Consider the following 20,028-nt stretch of genomic DNA (forward strand, 5'->3'; position numbering starts at 1 on the left):
ATTATTTTATAGTATGAGGTTTATAAGATTAAGTTTTTTAACATTAATAAAAAATGGGGTATTATGGTTTATGTATATATATTTATGTATGTGTATGCTTGGGTGTTTTTGCGTGTGCGTATTATTTTTGATTTTTTTCATTTTCTCTTTCAAATGCAATGGGGATAATAATTATGTTATCTATTATGCTAAAGCGGAGCACAATATTGCTGGAGCGATATGATTTATTTCATATATTCAGAACAAGCTACATAGAAAACATGGCTTCCATCCTTCTTTTATTGATGAGCATCTCTGTGTGCTAGATGAAATGAAAACAAATGTAACATACTTGTTGCATGTGTACCAGAGAGAGTCTGGGAGGAAAACAAGAAGGGATTCTTTGGAGAGTATGAAGTATTTTGATCATTATCCTATTGATTTAAATTGGTGTTTCTTTCGTCATCGGTTTGGTTTTGTTTCGGAATAGGCTATTCGATAAATGACTTTTTATGCAGTGTTTTAGGTCCAGTTTCATAGTGAAATTATTCTATGTAAAGAAACCAAAAAATATATGTCAATTTCAATGTTCTTTCTTTCGTTGCAATGCTGATGAAATTGAATTATTTTCTCAATATTCTTGTAATTTAGAAAATTGTATATCTCTAGTCTTAAAATGTCCTACTGCGTTGTTCTTCTTTAAATCCAATGTGTTAAAGTTAGATGTTTTTTTTTCCTTTCCTATTCCAACTCCGTGTTCTCTCAAAATACATATTGCTCAATTTTTTGCATTTATGTTCCATTGCTCCAATGGTGGTGTTACTGTTTTATTCTTTTCTCTTGGATTTGTAATTGTTTGGGTTTTTTTGTATGGGTGCCTTTGTTGTGTTGGTACCTTCCATAAATGAAAATATTATTGAGATTTATAATATTAATGTTGGACCTTCATGTTCTTGATGTTTGTATCAATATTCTGAGATTTATACTATTAATATATTCATGTAATGATATTGATGTATTTATGCTTTAAAAATTATCAATTGTTTATAATGTATTGATATAAATGTGTTATTATTAATGTGTTGATGCATTATCATGTTTTAATTGTTTATAGTGTATTATTATTAATGTATGAATATTTTGTATTGATGTCCTAGTGGTTTACAATGTGGTTGTTATATTGATTGTGGTTTATTTTTATTTTATCATTTCTTGTTATTGCATTGTTGACATTTATAATATTGATGCTAGGGATTTAGTTAAATGGTTTAAAATATTTAATATGACATAGATTCTCTCAGTTTGAAAACCAACCATCGTGAGTCCTTGTCGAATGTTGTGTTATAATGAAGATTGTCTTGATATGAAAACCATAATCCACCATGGTGAATCATGGTCAACCATGGTCGAATGTTGCAATGTAACAAACATTGTCTCAATATGAAAATCAATGACGGATAAGCATGGTTGATGATTTTTATTTTTTGGTTTATAATATTTATCTTGGCGTTTAAACAACTTGGATTAATAATTTTAATCCATTTGGTTTAATATTATTCCCTTGGGTTTAAAATCTCTTAGGTTTTTAGTATTTATCCATTGGGTTTATTACTACCTTGGGTTTATGATAACAATCCATTGTGTTTATTCAATCAAGGGTTGATATTCCTCGGGTTTATAACATTAATCCTTCAATGCGATATAAATCCCTTGGGTTTATAATGCTGGTCAATCCTCATGTTTGTAAATGTCTTGGGTTTAAAATGATGGGTGGAATATAAATTTATTGTATTTGTTTATCTAAGGTTTCATATTCCTAGGGTATAATATTATTCATAGTGTTTATAATGTTAATCCTACGGTTTAAGAAAAATATGATGTGTTTATATTCTTGTTCAACCCTGGTCAACCATGGTCCAATCTTACATCATGACAAAGATTTTCTCAATATGAAAATCAACCATGCGCAATGATGGTCATCCGTGGTCCAACGTTGCATTGTACAAATATTGTCTCAATATTTAAATCAAGCATGGTAAACCATGATCAACCATGTATATTTCATGGTTTATAGTATTTCTCTAAGGGTTTATATACCTAGGGTTTATAATGTTAATCGCTTGAATTGAATATTATTCCCTTGGGTTTATAAACCCTTGGATTTTTAGTATTAATTCATCGGGTTTATAATTTCCTTGGGTTTGTAATATCAATTCATTGTGTTTATTGATCTAAGGGTTAATATTCCAATGGTATAGAATTATCCATAGGGTTTATAACATTAGCTCTTGGGTTTAATATAAATCCCTATTGTTTATAATCATGCTAAATAATAGTCAGCCATGGTCACACGTCACATTGTGACAAATATTTTGTTAATACGAAAATCAACCATGGTGGAATGTCAAGTTGCAACAAAAGTTGTATCAATATGAAAATAGGTCGTGGTAAAATATGTTTATTTTAGGGTTTACTAGTTCCTTGGGTTTATAATATTAATAATTCATTGGTTTTAATAATCCTTTGATTTTTAAATATTAATTCTTAGGGTTTATTAATCACTTGGGATTTTAATATTAGCTTCTTGGGTTTATTGATCATTTGTATTTATAATATTAGTAATCATTTGGGTTTACTCATCCTTTGTGTTTATAATACTAATAATCCCTTGGGTTTGTTGATCCATTGGGTCTATAATATTAATCCCTTAATCTTTCTTTGACTTTGGGTTAGTAATATTAATCACTTGGGTTTATAATATTCATAATACATTGGGTTTATTAAACCCCAATATTAACGGTTAAATATTAGTCCTAGCGTTAATATTAATCCTAGGGTTTATTGATCCCTTTGATTTCTAATATTAATAGTCATGTGGGTTTATCAATCCTTTGAGTTTAAAATATTAATTCCTAGGCTTTATTAATCCCTTCTGTTTTTATTATTGATCCCTTTTGTTTTTTGATCCCTTAGGTTTAAGAAAATTTCCCCTGGGTTTTCTAATTCCCTCGGTTTATAATATTAAATGCTTGGGTTCATTTCTTCCTTAAGTTTATAATATTAATAATTCCTTTGGTTTATCATTTAATCCCTTGGGTTTGTTGATTCTTTGAGTTTAAAATATTAATTCCTAGGGTTTATTAATCGTTTGGGTTTTTAATATTAATATTCCCTTGGGTTTATTGATCCCTTGTATTTATAATATTATAATCCCTTTTGTTTATAATATTAATAGTCACTTGTCTTTATTAAACTCCAATATTAAGGGTTAAATATTAGTTCTAAGGTTTAATATTAATCCCTTGAGTTTTCTAATTCTTTAGGTTAGTAATATTAGTCCCTTGAGTTTTTAATATTAGTAATTGGTTAGGTTTATTAGGCCGTAATATTAAAGTTTAAATATTAGTCTTATGGTTTACTATTATTCCCTTAGGTTTATAATGTTTATCCCTTCAATTTATTAATTTGTTGGGTTTATAATATTAACAATACCTAAGGTTTATTGATCGATTGAGTTTATAATACTAATATTCATGTGATTTTATTAATCTTTTGGGTTTAAAATATGAATTCATAGGCTTTATTAATCTCTTTTGTTTTTAATACCGATCCCTTGGGCTTACTGATCCCTTAGGATTTTAATATTTATCCCTTGTGTTCACCAATTCCTTGGGTTTATAATACTATACCCTTCAGTTTGTTAGTTCCCTGGATTTATAATATTAAGAATCCCTAGGGTTTATTAATACCTTGAGTTTTAAATATTAATTCTTGGGGTTTATTAATCGCCTAACTTAAAAACTTTGTTCCTTAAATTTATTAAATATTAATAATTCCTTTGGTTTATCATTTAATCCCTTGGGTTTACTAATCCATTAAGTTTAAAATATTAATTTTTAGGTCTTATTAATCAGTTGGGTTTTTAATATTACTTTATTTGGTTTATTGATTCCTTGGGTTTATTAATTGCTTGTGTTTATTAATTATTTGTATTTATGAATATTGAGAAAAACATGTCGAGCCCAACAAAGAAAGAGCAAGAGCATGCTAAGAAGGAGCTTGATATGGAAGCACAACCAGGCTTCATTGGAGTTGTTTACGTAAATCTTCTAGTTCCCCCGGGATGGAAAAAACATGAAATCCAAGAACGAATTTTAGAGAGATTGATGAGGGTGAGAATGAGGGGCCCGTCTAGTCAAGACTATAAAAAATTCTAAGGATCTATTCGACCTACAAGAGTTTCAACACAGAAGTCCAACAACTTTGTTGGATCTCTGCACAAATACATCAAACCATGAGGGTGTTTTTGCCTACATCCAAGGTTATCTGTTGCAGCGGGAATGATGGTGAGAGCATCGTTGTAAAGATTTGTAAATAACATGGTTTTTAACTGAAAGGACAAGGTTATGAGGTGGGTTTTCCAAGGTTTTTGATAGATCTTCTTTTTTTCTCTACCACCTCAGAAGCAAACCTAAATTATCTTTCTCCAAATCAGACTCTTCAAATTCTATATCCACCTTCTATAAAGTCAAATCTTGATATTATCCATTCATTAAGTAAGGCGTTGGTCCAATCTATATTTTTGTAGGTAGATTCATGTCGTCATTATCTTTTAGATGCAGATCAACGCTTTTCCAATGTGACTAAAGGAGGGATTCTACTGCATTAATCTCGTGGGGGTGGTAATGGTAATATGTCTTATGATACATGATTATTCCATTTTATTAGCCGTCATATATGTTCCTCTGAATCATATCTTGATAAGAAACATGTAGAGGGGAGCTTTCAGTGCCCCAATCCAAAGCTCAAGGATTTTTTCCAAGTCTTTATCAAAACTTTTAGTGGGAAATTGATATTGTTAGGTGTCAAGGGAACATATTTAATACAAAATCTGAAACAGCATGTGCAAAACACATAAGGTATTCCAACATCCTTACAAAGCTTACTTTTCAAAGGAAAATTGTTGCAGTATGACATGCAGCTAAAATATTATGGCATTCACAGGCATTCAATGATTATCCTAAATTTAATATTGCAAGGCAGAAACCCAAGAGTGAACATCCCAATTGGATCTTCTTTCGCTAACAATGGACTAACTTAATTGTCATTCAAAGATGTCCTCAAAGGAAAGGCTACAACTTCAGGTAAACTTTAACAAACTCTCAATATACTTGGGCCCTATATTGTGGGGCAAATGAAAGAAACTCTAGTAATAATAGTAGATCTAGCAGAGCTAAACAATATTTGTACAACCTATCAATCCCAGACAATCATTTCTAAGTTCACTGGTTTCTGACCAAAACCTCTGGATCTTTTTTCAATGGATCTTTACGACTTAGATGGTAAACTGTGAGATTCACTTATGCTCCAAGGGATTCTTCATAGTAAAAATTGAATCATGAAAAATTTGAGATCATGTTTTACATGACGGTCCATGGCTCTAGGGAAATGTGGGACTTTTTATCACCCCATGGTTCCGAGACTTTGACAATAATTCAGTGATAGTCTCCAAAATATCGGTCTAGGTAAAATTCCATAACTTGTTGCTTCATTTTTTGAAACATGTTTGGGAGATAGATCAAGATGGATACACAAAGAACTCAAGAATTTATTCATACTTTTGTTAGGATATGCGTTTTGGTGGACATAAGTAAATGAATAACAGATTGTATCATTTTGACAAAAAATAACTAGTGATGGACCGAATTATTAGAATATGAGAACATAAAATTTATGTTTCATATCTCTTTTCAAACTGGACGTCTACAAACAACATGTCCTTTAGCAAAGGAACACCCAAGGAAGAAAAATAAACTAGTCAAAGAGCCCATGGGATGGAAATTCCCAACACCACAACCTGACGAAGAAGAGGAAGAGAAGGAATTCATTTCCCCCATCACCAAGGAAAACCCAAATCCAAAAATATCTTGCACAAATGAATAAACTAAACAGGGAAGAACATTGGTATTAGTTTCGCAAAATCCAATAGTAGAAGGACACTTAGGTCAAGAAATTCTGAAGGAGAAGGATATAGGAGGATTCAAACGTCCTTATACCTCTGTGAGCTTAGAATTAGATAAGGAACATCCAATGAAGACAAAACACAACCAACTAATTATTGTAACAACCACTCTTGATCAAGAAGGATGACAAAATGTATAAAAGAAGAAAGGGAGAAAAGGGTGACTAAGCTAATTTTATTAGCCCTAATCTTATTTTTTTGTTTTTGATTAGTTTTTTTTGTTTTTGTTTTTTATTATATGGGAACCTGTTTCTTGAGTGGTGCCATTTGGAAGAGTAAAAGAATGCACCATGTGCATCTACATATGTAACTTTTTATAATTAATTGAAAGTTACAATTTTTCCACTAAAAAATAAAAATAAAAACTTATTTGTATTTATAATATTAATGGCTTAGGTTTATAATATTAATAATCTTTTGGTTTTATTGATTTCGTGCATTTATACTATTAATAATTCATTCGGTTTATAATATTAATGAACCCTTAGGTTTATTAAACCCTAATATAAAGGTTAAATATTAGTCCAAGGGCTTAGTATTAATCCCTTAAGTTCTCTAATTCTTTGGATTGGTAATATTAATCCCTTGGGTTTTCAATATTGTAAATCGGTTGGGTTTATTAGACCCTCATAAGAAAGGTTAAATATTAGCCTTAGGGTTTAATATTATTCCCTTAGGTGTATACGACAAGACTTTTCATCTCATAATATTAAAAAATATATATTTTATCGATAGTTTTCCGAAGTTCCATAGACATAAAGAGGGAAAAGTTTCTTATGTAATATGGTTATTAACATTGTAATAAAAGTAGTATAAAGTCTTGTACGTATATTAATTTTTAATAGAGCATTGTGCTTGTTAATCGTCATTGTAATTACACATATAAATTCTCATTCCATGCAAAGACCACTCCATTAAATTGACAAGTTAAGAATGATAATAAGCAATTGGCAAGTTAAGAATGATAATAAGCAATGGTACTGATGTATATTAGGAAAACTTACGAGTATGAACAGAAAAAGAAAAAATACTATGCTAATTATGCAAGTTATTGTGTTAATTTTATTACTAAGTAGGAAGCGATGATAAAAAAATAAATTTATATGTTTAAAACATTTCAAATTGTCTAGCTATTTTATAGTTTCCCCAAATTCATTAAGGACTCATCATTATGAGGAGACACATTCTTTATTGCACAATCACATCGATTTGATATATGTTTTTTTATTGGATGAAATAAATACACCATATCATTATAGCAATATTTATTAAAACATTATAACTCATCATGTCACTAGCAGACATTTACACATGGAAAAATAATATAAAAATATTCTTCTCAATTACTGAAGATAATTTTAATTTTATAATATATTTATTTATTTATTTATTTTCTAATAGAATTTAAAATCATAATTCTTTTCTTAATAAATACATATAATTTTTATTCCCATTTTATATATATATATATGAAAATGGGGATAAAGTGAGTGGAAGATGGGTCAACATGCACCGACAAATGCACGGTGTCTCCACACCGATAAAGATGGATGGTGATAACCCTATTACGTACAAAAGTTAAAATGGTCCGCAATTAGAGCATCGCTGATCATCAAACCCAAACGCATAGAAAGGGATTAATGAACGACATAAAGGTTATAGTAAAAATCAGCTTTAAAGGGTAATTAATATTAATATAATAAAATATTTTGGAAAAATAAAATTGTAATTAATTAGGATTAAATTAGTTCCAATTAAAATAAAATGTGATTAATCGTAAAGCAATCTCAAAGAATCAAAATGAATCACGAAGCTTTAAATCTGAGAATATCTTATAAATCTAAACGATCTTATCGGGTCATTGCAAATAGTTCTTCTTTGACATTGGGGCATTCATTACCCTCCTCTCATGACAGGGAGAGATCAACAATAATCCAAGTGGCATTAACTACGTGGCTGTCCTCATTTCCCACTTGGATTAAAAAGGAATTACAATATGAATTCTGACTTACGATTTTGCTATCTTTTCCTTTCAGACTTCATAGTAATATATTTTTAAATCATTTTTAAATGAAATTATAACTTATATTAATGAAAATTAGATTATAACATTATATAATTATATATACGTTAATTAAAGATATTATTGATGATAACGTACAAATTACACTATATCAATAAATATAAGGTAATAATTCTTCGTAATAATACAAAAATCAAATCCACAAATGAACTTCAAAGATTTCTATTCAATAGATATACATTACAGAAAATGGATAATATAAAAAGTATCTACAAATATAAAATTTATAAAAACAATATGCGGTCTGACTCATATAGGGTCATTGATTCAAGGGAGTACGATAAGGAAAACGAGCGCAGGGAGTGTATTTTAGTTTTTCTCCGTCTCTTCGTATTGGAATTTAGAATGCAAGAGGAATATGTTTTAGGTTTTCCTCTTTTGGTATTCCTAAATGACCAGATTCCAATAAAGCATTACTATAAATCGAGAGTCTCCGCCTACTCAACAACTCTTATTGAGTAACATGCTTGCTATATTTTCCCATGGTTTGTTTCATGCAGATGTATAATGCCTTTCTTTAGCGGGTCGTCCATTTGTATATGTTTTTCTGGAACAATGTGCGCTGAACAAATTCTTTGCCCTCTCGGGTACAGATCGTTGAGCATATCTCAGATGACACCGCCATTAGGCTTTAGTCAACCAAACAGAACCAAACCAAAAATTGACGTTAGTATCAATGATTAACCAGGAAGTTATACTAGGTTTACAACGTTATAACCATTAATTTAATAGATTTCTCATAATTGCAAACTCTAAAGTATTTGGTTATCCATTTCCACTCAATTTGAGAACATGTAGAGACAGCAAATTGATTTTAATGCATCTGGTATGTATATAGGCTCTTTGTGTTTGTTTTTTTCCAGTTACTCTTATGTTTATATCTATTTAATTTGAATATTATTATAATTGAAGAATTTTCGCCCACTATATAAAATTAATGATTTTTTTTAAATTAAAATTTTGGGAAAAATATTTTTTTATTTTGAGAATGGTTTTATTATGATTTAGTAAAATGTTTAATTTTCTTTTAGTTAATATTATGTGATTTTAATAATGAAGAATATGAGTATTTCTGTAAGTTAGTAAAAAGTTATAGTTATGATTTAAGGAGTAAATTAACTAGGCAGAAAGAAGTTTTTTGGGAAAAAACATTACAATATATTATTTTGGTGTGTATATAAATTATTATTTCAAAATGAAATTATAATTTGTTTTTACTTAATATTTTTAAATAATTTATTGCATTAACTATGTGTAATTTCTTCCTTGCTCATTAAGAAGTTTATATATTTCTTATAATAAAAGACAAATATTTCAATAAAGTAATAGGGATTGCCTTCACAATGTATGAGTATTGGACTTTGCTCAATATTGAATATTTTATTAATATAAAAAAATTAATTACATTAAATTATTCAATTTTTAATATAAAATTGTACACATGGCACATGAAAAACTCTGATATTGTCTTATTCACTTAAAATGTATTCCCTTCTTTTGCAAGGAAGTTATAGGATAAATTTTTTTACAAAATTCAGTTATAAAATGACGATAATATCCAACCAATTCCATAAAAGATTTAATATTGGTGACATTTTTTGGAACATGCCACTCCATGATAGTCTTGATCTTTTTAGGATCTATACTTATGCCCTCTGATGAGATTATATGTCCTAATTATTGTACCTGATCTTTGTAGAAATCACATTTTCTATACTTAACGTACAATTAATGTTCCCGCAATTTCTATAACACAATCCACAAATGCTTCCTATGCTCTTCTAAATTTCTGGAATATATTAAAATATCATCAATGAAAATTAGAGAAAATTTATCCAAGGATGAAAGATGCCATGCATTAGACTCATAAACGCCATTGGGGTATTAGTAAGCCCAAATGGAAAAAGAATAAATTTATAATGTCCATATTGAGTCCTAAATGGTGTTTTATAAATATCCTCTCCTTTTATTCTTCTTTGATGATAACTAGGTCATAAGCCATTCTTAGAGAATACAGTGACCCCCTTAACCTGGTTAAAGAGATCATTGATTCTAGGCAATGGGTATTTACTTTTTACTATTAATTTGTTTAGTTGCCTATAATCGATACATAATCGTAATTTTTCATCTTTCTTCCTTATGAATAGTACAAGGGATCCCCGAGGCAACACACTAGGATGTATGTACCCTTTATCAAGTAATTATTGTAGTTGCATTTTGAGTTGTGTCAACTCATGAATACTGATGTGATAGCGAGATTTTGATACTGGGGTTGCTCCCTGAACCAATTCTATTGTGAAATCAACATTCCGTTTTGGGGGAATACCTAGAATTTCCTTTGGGAATATGGCCGCAAAATCTTGGACAACCAGTAAGTTCTCTAAAGTGGTTGTTTTATCCTTGGCATTGGAGTAGCCAACTTACACAACATAAATATGGAATCCTTTTCTAAGCCATTTACCTAATTGAGTGGTTCTAATAGGGCATAACTTAATAGGCCTTCTGATGCCTTGAAGTTCTTGTCAACTGCCCTCCTCTCTAAGGAAGCTTATAGTCTTCTCCTTACAGTTCAGTAAGGACCAATGCCCTTCCAACCAATCCATTCCAATTAATACATCATACGATCCTAAAGGAAACATATTAAAATTCACCTTTATTTGTTGCCCTATTATTTCAATAGGAAAGTTGTTTACATTAGTAGTCACCCTTCTCTCAGCCCCAATAGCTAGTTGTACTAACCAGGGTTTTTTTAATTTAATGGCATATAAATGACATGATTCAACTATTTTTGGGCTAATATAACTCAGGCTTACCCCCGGGTCTACTAAAATAGTAACAATAGAATTAGTTATTTTAACTTCCAATTATATCATTGTAGGTTCATACTCAACCTAATGGTCCTCCAAGGCCACACTAATTCTTGGTAAACTTCTGACCACCTCTCCCATAGTAGAATCTTCTTGAATATTGACAATTGGTTATGTTCTAGTATGATGCGGTAAATTCTTGTAATAATGGGGTTACTCACAAACACAACACTATAAGGAATCCTTTTGGGCTTGGCTAGGATCTGGTTTATTGGAAGCTTCAACCTATCTAAGCCCATTCTATAATCCGAATTTCTACTGATTTTTTCCAGGTTGTCTATTCTACTGACCCTTGGCTACATTCCTACTAGTAATAGTTTTCAAATTCCTAGTACTTTGGAAATTATTTTGTCCTTTGTTATTGAACCGGCATTTTCCACCTTCTCCTTTTTGCCTCATTTGCTAATAAATAATTTGATCCTTACGAATTGCCTCATCCATTGTGTTTGTATTGTCAAATTCCAACCTCTCCTTCATAAATGTAGGTAAGCTACTAATAAAATGTTCCACCTTAGCTTTCCCCTCCCCACTGTAGGGAACATTCACAATAAAGAGGTGAATTTAGTTAGAAACTCATCCATTGACATTTGTCCGAATTTCAAATTGTGGAATTCCATAGCTTTTTCAACATAGAATCGCTGAGTCAAATACTTGTCTTTAAGTTGTTTTTGGAAATTGTCCCATGACACCTCTTGTTTATCGATTCTTCGAACTAACTTAATTTATTCCCACCACATGGTGGCTTTTCTCTGCAATTGGTAAATTTCTCTAAGGCCTTTAATTTTTCACCATACTCATATATATGGAACTATTTATTCAAATTAATTAGCCAAGCTTCCACAATTTCTTCTACTTCCCCATCAAATGTCGGGGGCTTCATATTTCTGAATTCTCCATGTAAATCAACTTTTTGTCTTTTGTTTACCTTTCTGTCATGAATGTTATCAGACCCTTCCTTGTGTTTGTCTTAACCTCCCTCAGACTTTTAGTTTTATTTCCTTTGTTGACGTGTTTCTACTCTGTCTTCATTACTAGGGATGGGATCAGGGTTCCTTAAATTTTATTTATCTGAAATACTTTTCAGAATTCGCTCCTACTCCGACCTTAGTCCCTCACTACCCTCTCTTAAAATTTTCAATTTCGTTCGTAGCTACTTGAAAGTATCTAACAACAATGCATATGTGTTGTTGGATTCCTCTCCCAATTGAACCCACATTTCTAGGTTACCTTCTACCATAGGTACATGTCCGACTTCCATAGTTAGTTGTGTAAACCCCACCTCTCTCCTCATATCATCTCCACTATGTGCAGTATCACACATTTGTTATTCATAATAACCCAACAGGCCACAATGTTGAAACTATTAGCTTTGATACCACTTATAACATCATTTGACATCATTAAAAAAAAATTATACATTTTACATACACTTCATGTAATAGTGCTATGCCATGAAAATTTTAAGGACCACACACCCATGTTACATCTTTTATCTATTAATATAGATGTATACATACTGTTAATCTTTTAATTAAAAATTAAATGGTTTTTCTTCTAGTTACACTTGGACATTTGACCCATACTCATTTATCAAATTTGTTTACTCCCCCACCCCACCTAGTTGACATCGTAGTTACATACCTACATTGGGAATTTCGTGGCATTTAAATCAACACCTTCTTTACATATGGGATTAACCAAATAGTGCACTACTATGCTTTGATGGGTGTTACTCATCAGACTACAGCTGTCTGTCGAACTCTCTCAAGATTGTTGATTGACATATTCGTTGAGCTCGTCGTTTATCTACTAGGGTTTAGGATTAGACAGCCTCACATCCTTTCCACAGGATATTGTAACTACCCACTTTTCATCATTGGTCTATCTATGATTTTCTCCCCATCGTTCAACTGAAAGGCTTTGCACCAAGTTTACCTTAGGCTTTGTCAGTTTCAAATACTTTAGGAGGTGACCTTACTGGCTCAGAGAGCTCACTCTTATTATTAATTTTTGTTGATTTTTATTGGCTCTTTCTCTAAGGATGGTTTATAGGTTGTTACAGGTTTGGCTGCGGTGGGAAGAGACCCTTCTACGCAAATGACATTATGCAGTCCTAATATTTGGAAGTGTCAAGTTCTAACTCCTTAGACCAACACTGGTTGATACGGTTGGAGTGTTTATAGAGGAACTTGCCTCCTCAGGTTTTATAGGTAAACATGGAATTCCCCAAAATAGTCTACGCTTTCTTGTCTTGATTTTACTTTTGGGTACTTGAACACAAGTTTCCTTACTAATTCTCCCTTTATTTTTCTGCGGGATGATGATACTTGTTAGGGTTTTAACCTCTCTTGCGGCTGCATAACCCATCTAAATGGAGACATTTGTTAAGGCCTTGGGTTGCATCGGATTTTAGGGCTTATTCCCAGGTTACCTTCAATTTTCCTTTTGGCATACATGAGGGGTTTTTATGTGAACCCATTTTATCTCCTATATGATTATTGTTTCAAAATTGAGGTTGATTTTGTACTTCTTGGAGGGTTTTTTAAATAATGGAATTACAAGAAAGCTCTAAGGAGACATGTACTTTGGCTATTGTAAAGCTGCCAATTTTATTTTCAAGTTTCAACACAAAATCTCTATTAAGGGTTTGTTTTATTTCATATATTTTAGTAACTCTATAAAGGTGGGTGACCACTCATGATACCACCATGTTATGTATTTATGGACAATTAATTTAATTTATTCGTTACTGGTATGTTATTGTGATTTTTTTGTTAAGTTAACTAAGGGTTTCATTAAGAGATGGTTGTATATTTTTTTTATACAAAGTCATATAAATTGATTATTTTGTTTCCAGTTTACTTGTACATAAAGGTTTTCAGCTCCAATGATTGTTCCTTTAAGAAGAATTTATGTTGGGCATTACATCCAATGCCTTTCTTAGGTTTACATATCAACAACCCTCGTTATTTGTTAGGGAACCCAAAAACAGGCTCAGGAATGCTAAACTCAGTTGGTTGGACCCAAATCTAAATGGGTTCCTTCAGATCCCAAGGAAACCTAGTGTTTTACTTATCTTCCATTAATAATCCCAGTGTTATTCCAAATTTTCCAATAGGAACAGTTCCTTTCTTTTAAATAAAATATTTCTTGGGGGTTTTTGTTATCTTAGGATACTGTTGATAATACTCTAAATGTTTTCTGGGTTAGAGATGTTCTTGTAGGTTCAAGTTGGGTCAGACAACCCTCTTGTGGAGCTATTAATTAGTCCTAGGTCCCTTTCCTTCATTTCAAGCCATTCGCTCAACTTTATCCCCTCAATTTCAATGTTCATTCCCACATAATCCCCATCATAGACATTATGTCCTTTTGGTACCCTAGTTTATACCTGTAATTATTCGCAGTGACAGACTAACTATGTACATGTTCTTAGACATTTATTTTCAAAGACCTGAATATGTGTTTTCTATTATTATGATGCTTATAATCCTGTATAGAAGATTTCCTGTGTCATAATCACACAACAGTATTGATTCTTTCAAATTTTTTTATGTAAAACTTCATTTACAGAAAATAACACATTTGAGAAATTAAACCAAAATGTTGGCATACTTATCTGATAATTCAAAAAATCAAGGAATTCAATTAAGAGAATGACCTTTCCTCCTCGCCATGAGAACAAAAATTACGTATGATTCTTCCCTTGAGCTTTCAACGTCCATAACAATAATTAGACAATGACCTCCAGGGCTTATTCAGTGGCATTAGGGCCTCATACCGAGTGAAAAATCACATTATCAACTCAAGGTATCCTCTAGCTCACAGTCTACCTCGAGAGTATCTTCATGTCAGCATCCACCCAATAATTTCCTCATGTCTCCTAGGTGCCTCTAGCCTTTTCCTTCAACTTTCCTTGGCCTATTCTCCCCCACTGATATCCTTATCTCTAGGGGGAAGGAGAGTAATTAACTACCTCTAATTGTCTGGTACCTAAGAATCTCTTTTTGGGTCATTTCCCTCATGATTTCGAAGACTTGTCTTGACTTAAAATTAAGATTAAATAATAATTATTTAAACATCATAGTTCCACTATGCCTCACGATGAGGCCCATTATTTACCAAGTTCATATAGTAAAAATAACTATAAAATATTTACAGTGTATGGGGTATTACATATGGGAAGAATGATGTAATCTAGAAAGAGGAATCATTGGTCATATAGTTTTAGACTTATTTAGGTACATATTGAGACTGAAGATAGCCAATTTCATGTATGGAACACCTTATATTCATTACTTGAAAATTTTTATGATGTATTTACTTATTACCTAGAAAATAAAATCCATGAGCTAAATATTTTGATAGGATAAATTTATTTCATGTTGAAGGGAGAAACATTAATGAAATACTATATAATTGTGGAAAATATTATAAGAAAACCGATACATCTCTAATAATTCTTGTATAACATCAAATTTCCTTCTTCTTTTGATATGTTCATCCAAACTAGGAATAGAACAATTCAAATGCTTAAATCATCCTTCAAACCTAACTCTGAAGATTTTGGTATATGTTTGATTAATGAGAAATAAGGCATGATTTATTTAGGACAATTAAATCCTAATATAGTTGTAAAGACACATAATAAAAGGAATCATGAGAAGGCCTCATTGGCATAGTAAAGGATGCTTAAAACACTATTCCCTTGATTCTAATGATGCTAGTAAAAAAAAACCAAACTTTACATACTTTAAACTCCATATAAATTAATCAGAAGGAAAGAAACAACACATCAGGGGGTGATCCCATTTATGTGTCTCTAACTAATTCACTTAAATTTGGAACAAGTAGATGTGAAGAACTAGCTGAAGAATTTACTACAGCGTATTGATCTTTGTTGGCCTATATTCACTTATATTTCCCCCACTTGTTAAATCACGACATTGATTTAATATTCATATTTTTGAATTACTGTAATATGCTCAATTTTCATTTTGAAGGATGATAATTTTTTAGGTTAACTTTTGAAATTGAAACTAATGTGAATCACCTATTTCTATGGGATGGTTGGAGAAGCATTACAGAACGCATTTAGTAAATAGAGGCCAAATTTTTATATAATCAAGAAGTTGTACTATGGATAAATTCCACCCCTAATTTCAAGCTATTCCACAACCATACTAGAATAAATGAAAGAAACTTAAAGTGCACTACAAACCCTAACTTAGAACCTAGTCCAACCATATAATTCATAAGAAACCAGAATGATACCCAAAAAATAATAACACATACAAGGAAGGCATGAAAGTATAACACAAAAGGAAGTTAACCCATCACAAAGACAACATAATTCAAATGTGGATCATATTGTATCTGTCAGGCCAGGAGGAAACTCCTCAAATCAACGTTTTCTATGCATTTAGATTGTTCATTGTTATATACATAAGGGAGTGACTCTTGGGTTTCACCTCCCAATGACTCTTCCTTTTCCATTATTTATTATTTACAAATGTTCAGCCAATCCCCGTGATTAGTTTTCAACATTCCCCCCTTTAATCTGAAGGGATGTTGGTGAGTCCAAGCATCGTTGTGAATATTTCAAGATTTTCTCTTCCAAGCGCTTTGGTGAAGATGCCTGCAATCTTCTCATTAGTGGAATAATAGCATAGATGGTTTATCTCGGCCTCAACATGATGTTGAATCAGATGGTCATTTTTTATTGATGTGCTTTGTTTGATCACAGAACTTTGGGTTCTTGGCCAACGTTATTGCAGAGGTGTTGTCAATCATGAGTGGAATTGAATGTACTTGTTTTACTTGCAAATCTTCCTGAATTTCCTGAGCCACACAATTTCTTTTGTTGCCTCAGCTGCTGCTACATATTATACCTTTGTTGTGGAATCTATTAGAACTAATTGTTTTTGTGATCTCCAGGAGACAACTCCTGATCCAAGAATCATATCATAACCAGAAGTAGATACCCCAGTTTATTTGTCTCGATCGAAGTTTCAATTAGAGTATCCAAACAAGCTAAAGTTGCCCACGTGTGTATACTTGAGTCAAAAGTCTTGAGTTCCCTTCAAGTAATTTAGAACTCTTTTTGCAGCAGATAAATGACCCTCACAAGGCTTTTGCATAAACCTGGAGAGGATTCCAACAACAAACAAAATGTCTAGTCTCGTAGTATTCAGGTAGTTGACACTTCCTACAAGTTGTCTACACTTTGTTGCATCCTAAAATTCTTTTCCTTCAATGGATGTGAGCTTTAAGTTTTGTTCAATTAAAGTAGTTAGAGGATTGCATTCAGCGATGTCAAACCTGTTCAATAGATCTCTGATGTACTTGTTTTGAGAAAGGAATATATACCTCGGATGTTGAGTTACTTCAACACCAAGATAGTAATGAACATAGCCCAACTCAGTCATTTCAAAACCCCTCCTTAATTCCTTCTTTATGGATGAAATGTAGCTCTCATTGTTCCCTGCCATCAAAATATCATCTACATATACCACAAGGTATACAAGTGTTTTGCTAACTTTCTTGACAAATAAAGTTGCATCATCAAGATCATAGTGTTTGAAGTTGAGTTTCAGAAGATGCTCGGTTAACTTTTAATACCAAGCTCGTGATGCCTACTTGAGGCCATACAAGGATTTCACAAGTTTGCATACTTTATGTTCATGTCCTTTGACAACAAATCCTTCAGGCTAGGATATAAAAACATTCTCTTTTAGATATCCATTCAAGAAAGTAGTTTTTACATCCATTGGATGGACTTTCCAACTGTTCTAAGCCTCTAGGGAAAAGAATGCCCAGACTATAGCTCATTTTGCTGTGGGGGAAAAAGTCTCCTCATAATCGAACCCTGCCTGTGCAAAACCTTTTACCACAAGCCTATCTTTGTGCTTGTCGAGTGAGCCATCAACTTTACACTTGTTCTTGTACACCCGCTTGCATCCAATTGGTTTGATTCCCAATGGAGGATCAACCAGCTTCCAAGTGCCATTCTTTATCATGGCATCATACTTCTTTTGCATCACTTCTTTCCATTCATCATGAGAAGCGACTTCTTTGAAGGAAGTTGGTTCAAAATATGTAGACAAATTCAATTCACAATCATAAGAAACATCCATATGAGGAGGTGAATCAGAATCATCTACATCACCTCCATTTTTCCTAGTTGAATTTCTTGTTCCTGTCTTTCCAACGTCATCAAGATGAACACTTTCAAGTGTCTTTGTAAGCCTCTTTGGGGGACCTTTTTGAGATGGTTCAGGCTGGTCAGATGATTGAGTTGGGACTGAATCAAGATTGAGTCTCCCAAATCTGTCAGTCACATCGCTCAAAGTATCATCAGTGGTTGGAGTTTCATGTGGGAGAGAGAGTGATTCAGAAGAAGATTCCACAGATTGATCCAGTATAGGGATCCCCCCTTCAATATGTGGAGTATGATTATCAAATTCTTGTAATGATTTTACATTTCTAAATCTATCAAAGTGATCAAGTTGCCACTTTAAAAAATTGTTAGCTTTGGAAGATTCAATAAAGATTACATCTCTAGACATAAGAAAAAAAAAAATTAACTTCATCATAGAGATGTTATGCTTTGGAGGTGTTTGAATACCCCAAGAAGATACACATACAACTCCTTGCACCAAGTTTTATATATGTACCTTTGGTATCAAGGCATAATAGGTGGAACTAAAAAACCTGAGATGCTTTACCGAAGGAATATGGCCATACCACATTTCATAAGGAGTCCTGTTTCTAATAGCATTAGATGGACATATATTCTTTACATATATAGCACATAGAACTGCATCAACCCAAAACATCAATTTTAAATTCTTGAAAAACGTCATGGAGCATACCATGTTTAACATTGTCGTATTCATTCTTTCAGCTACTCCATTCTCTTGGGGATTGGAAGGAACCGTTGTTTGATGTTTGATCCCATGATGGTGAAGATAGTCTTAAAATTAATTTGAAGTGTATTATTAACCATTATCAATGCGAAGAGAGCCAATATGAGATTGTGAATCATTTTGAATCCATGTATGAAAGTTTTTGGATGTTTGAAAAGCATCAGATTTGTTCTTCAATAAATAAACCCAACACATTTTGGTGTAGTCATTAATAAATGCCATCATATATTTATTTCCATTTGCAGAAGGAATAGGCATTGTACTGCACAAATATGAATGTATGAGTTCAAGTTTTCTATGTGCTCTAGAATGTGAATCATGAAAAGACTGTTTGTTATGCTTTCCTAGAATGTAGGCATCGCATTGTAGGCAAACCAGTAACACCATTTTTCTTCAACAAGAGAAGGTTGTCATAGTCCAAGTGTCCAAATATAGCATGCCATAATAGACTTTATGGAAATGGACCTTCATCATAATGAGAATTGTATGAGAAATTTTGTGCACGAGCAGAGGTATGGTGCAGCTTGAGAAGCCTTTCTTCTTCTATCCCCCTCATGACAAGTGAGTGATTGAATTCTTTTCTCACCTTAACCTTGCCATAAAATATATGAATGGAGTATCCATGCTAGCAAATGTGGACCAAGGAAAACAAGTTTCTCCTCAGCTGTGGGAGATATAAAACATCATGCAAAAGAAAGTTTGGAAGACCGAGAAATTTGAGCCTGATTTTGCCAAACCCCAATGGCTTGAGCATTGATTTGTCAGCAAAGTATACTACTCGATCAACATTGTCAATAAATTCTTCAAAAATATCTATTCTAAAAGTCATGTGGCAAGTTTCTCTTGAATCAAGCAACCAATCTTTTTTTGAAGAAGCAAGTGAAGCATTAAACAAGTCTTTATTTAGTCCAATATTACAATGTACCACAACATAGTGAGCGGATTTAGGTGCTTTACCTTTCTATTTGTCATTGGTTTTACCTTTGGGTTGATTTATTTCCTGCTTAATTCTATCCGAAGGAAACTTTCATGTGGATGCATCATGTGCAAAATCTCTATTACAATGTATGCAATGAAAATCAGACATTTTTCCTTAAGAGAGTCTGCACCCCCCCCCCGCCTCTAAAATTTCCTCTTCCTCTTCCTTTTCAA

The sequence above is a fragment of the Pinus tabuliformis genome, chromosome 5_2, assembly GCF_031772625.1.
Source record: "Pinus tabuliformis cultivar Carrire ecotype Pingquan chromosome 5_2, CPIR1, whole genome shotgun sequence".
Lineage (NCBI taxonomy): Eukaryota > Viridiplantae > Streptophyta > Pinopsida > Pinales > Pinaceae > Pinus > Pinus tabuliformis.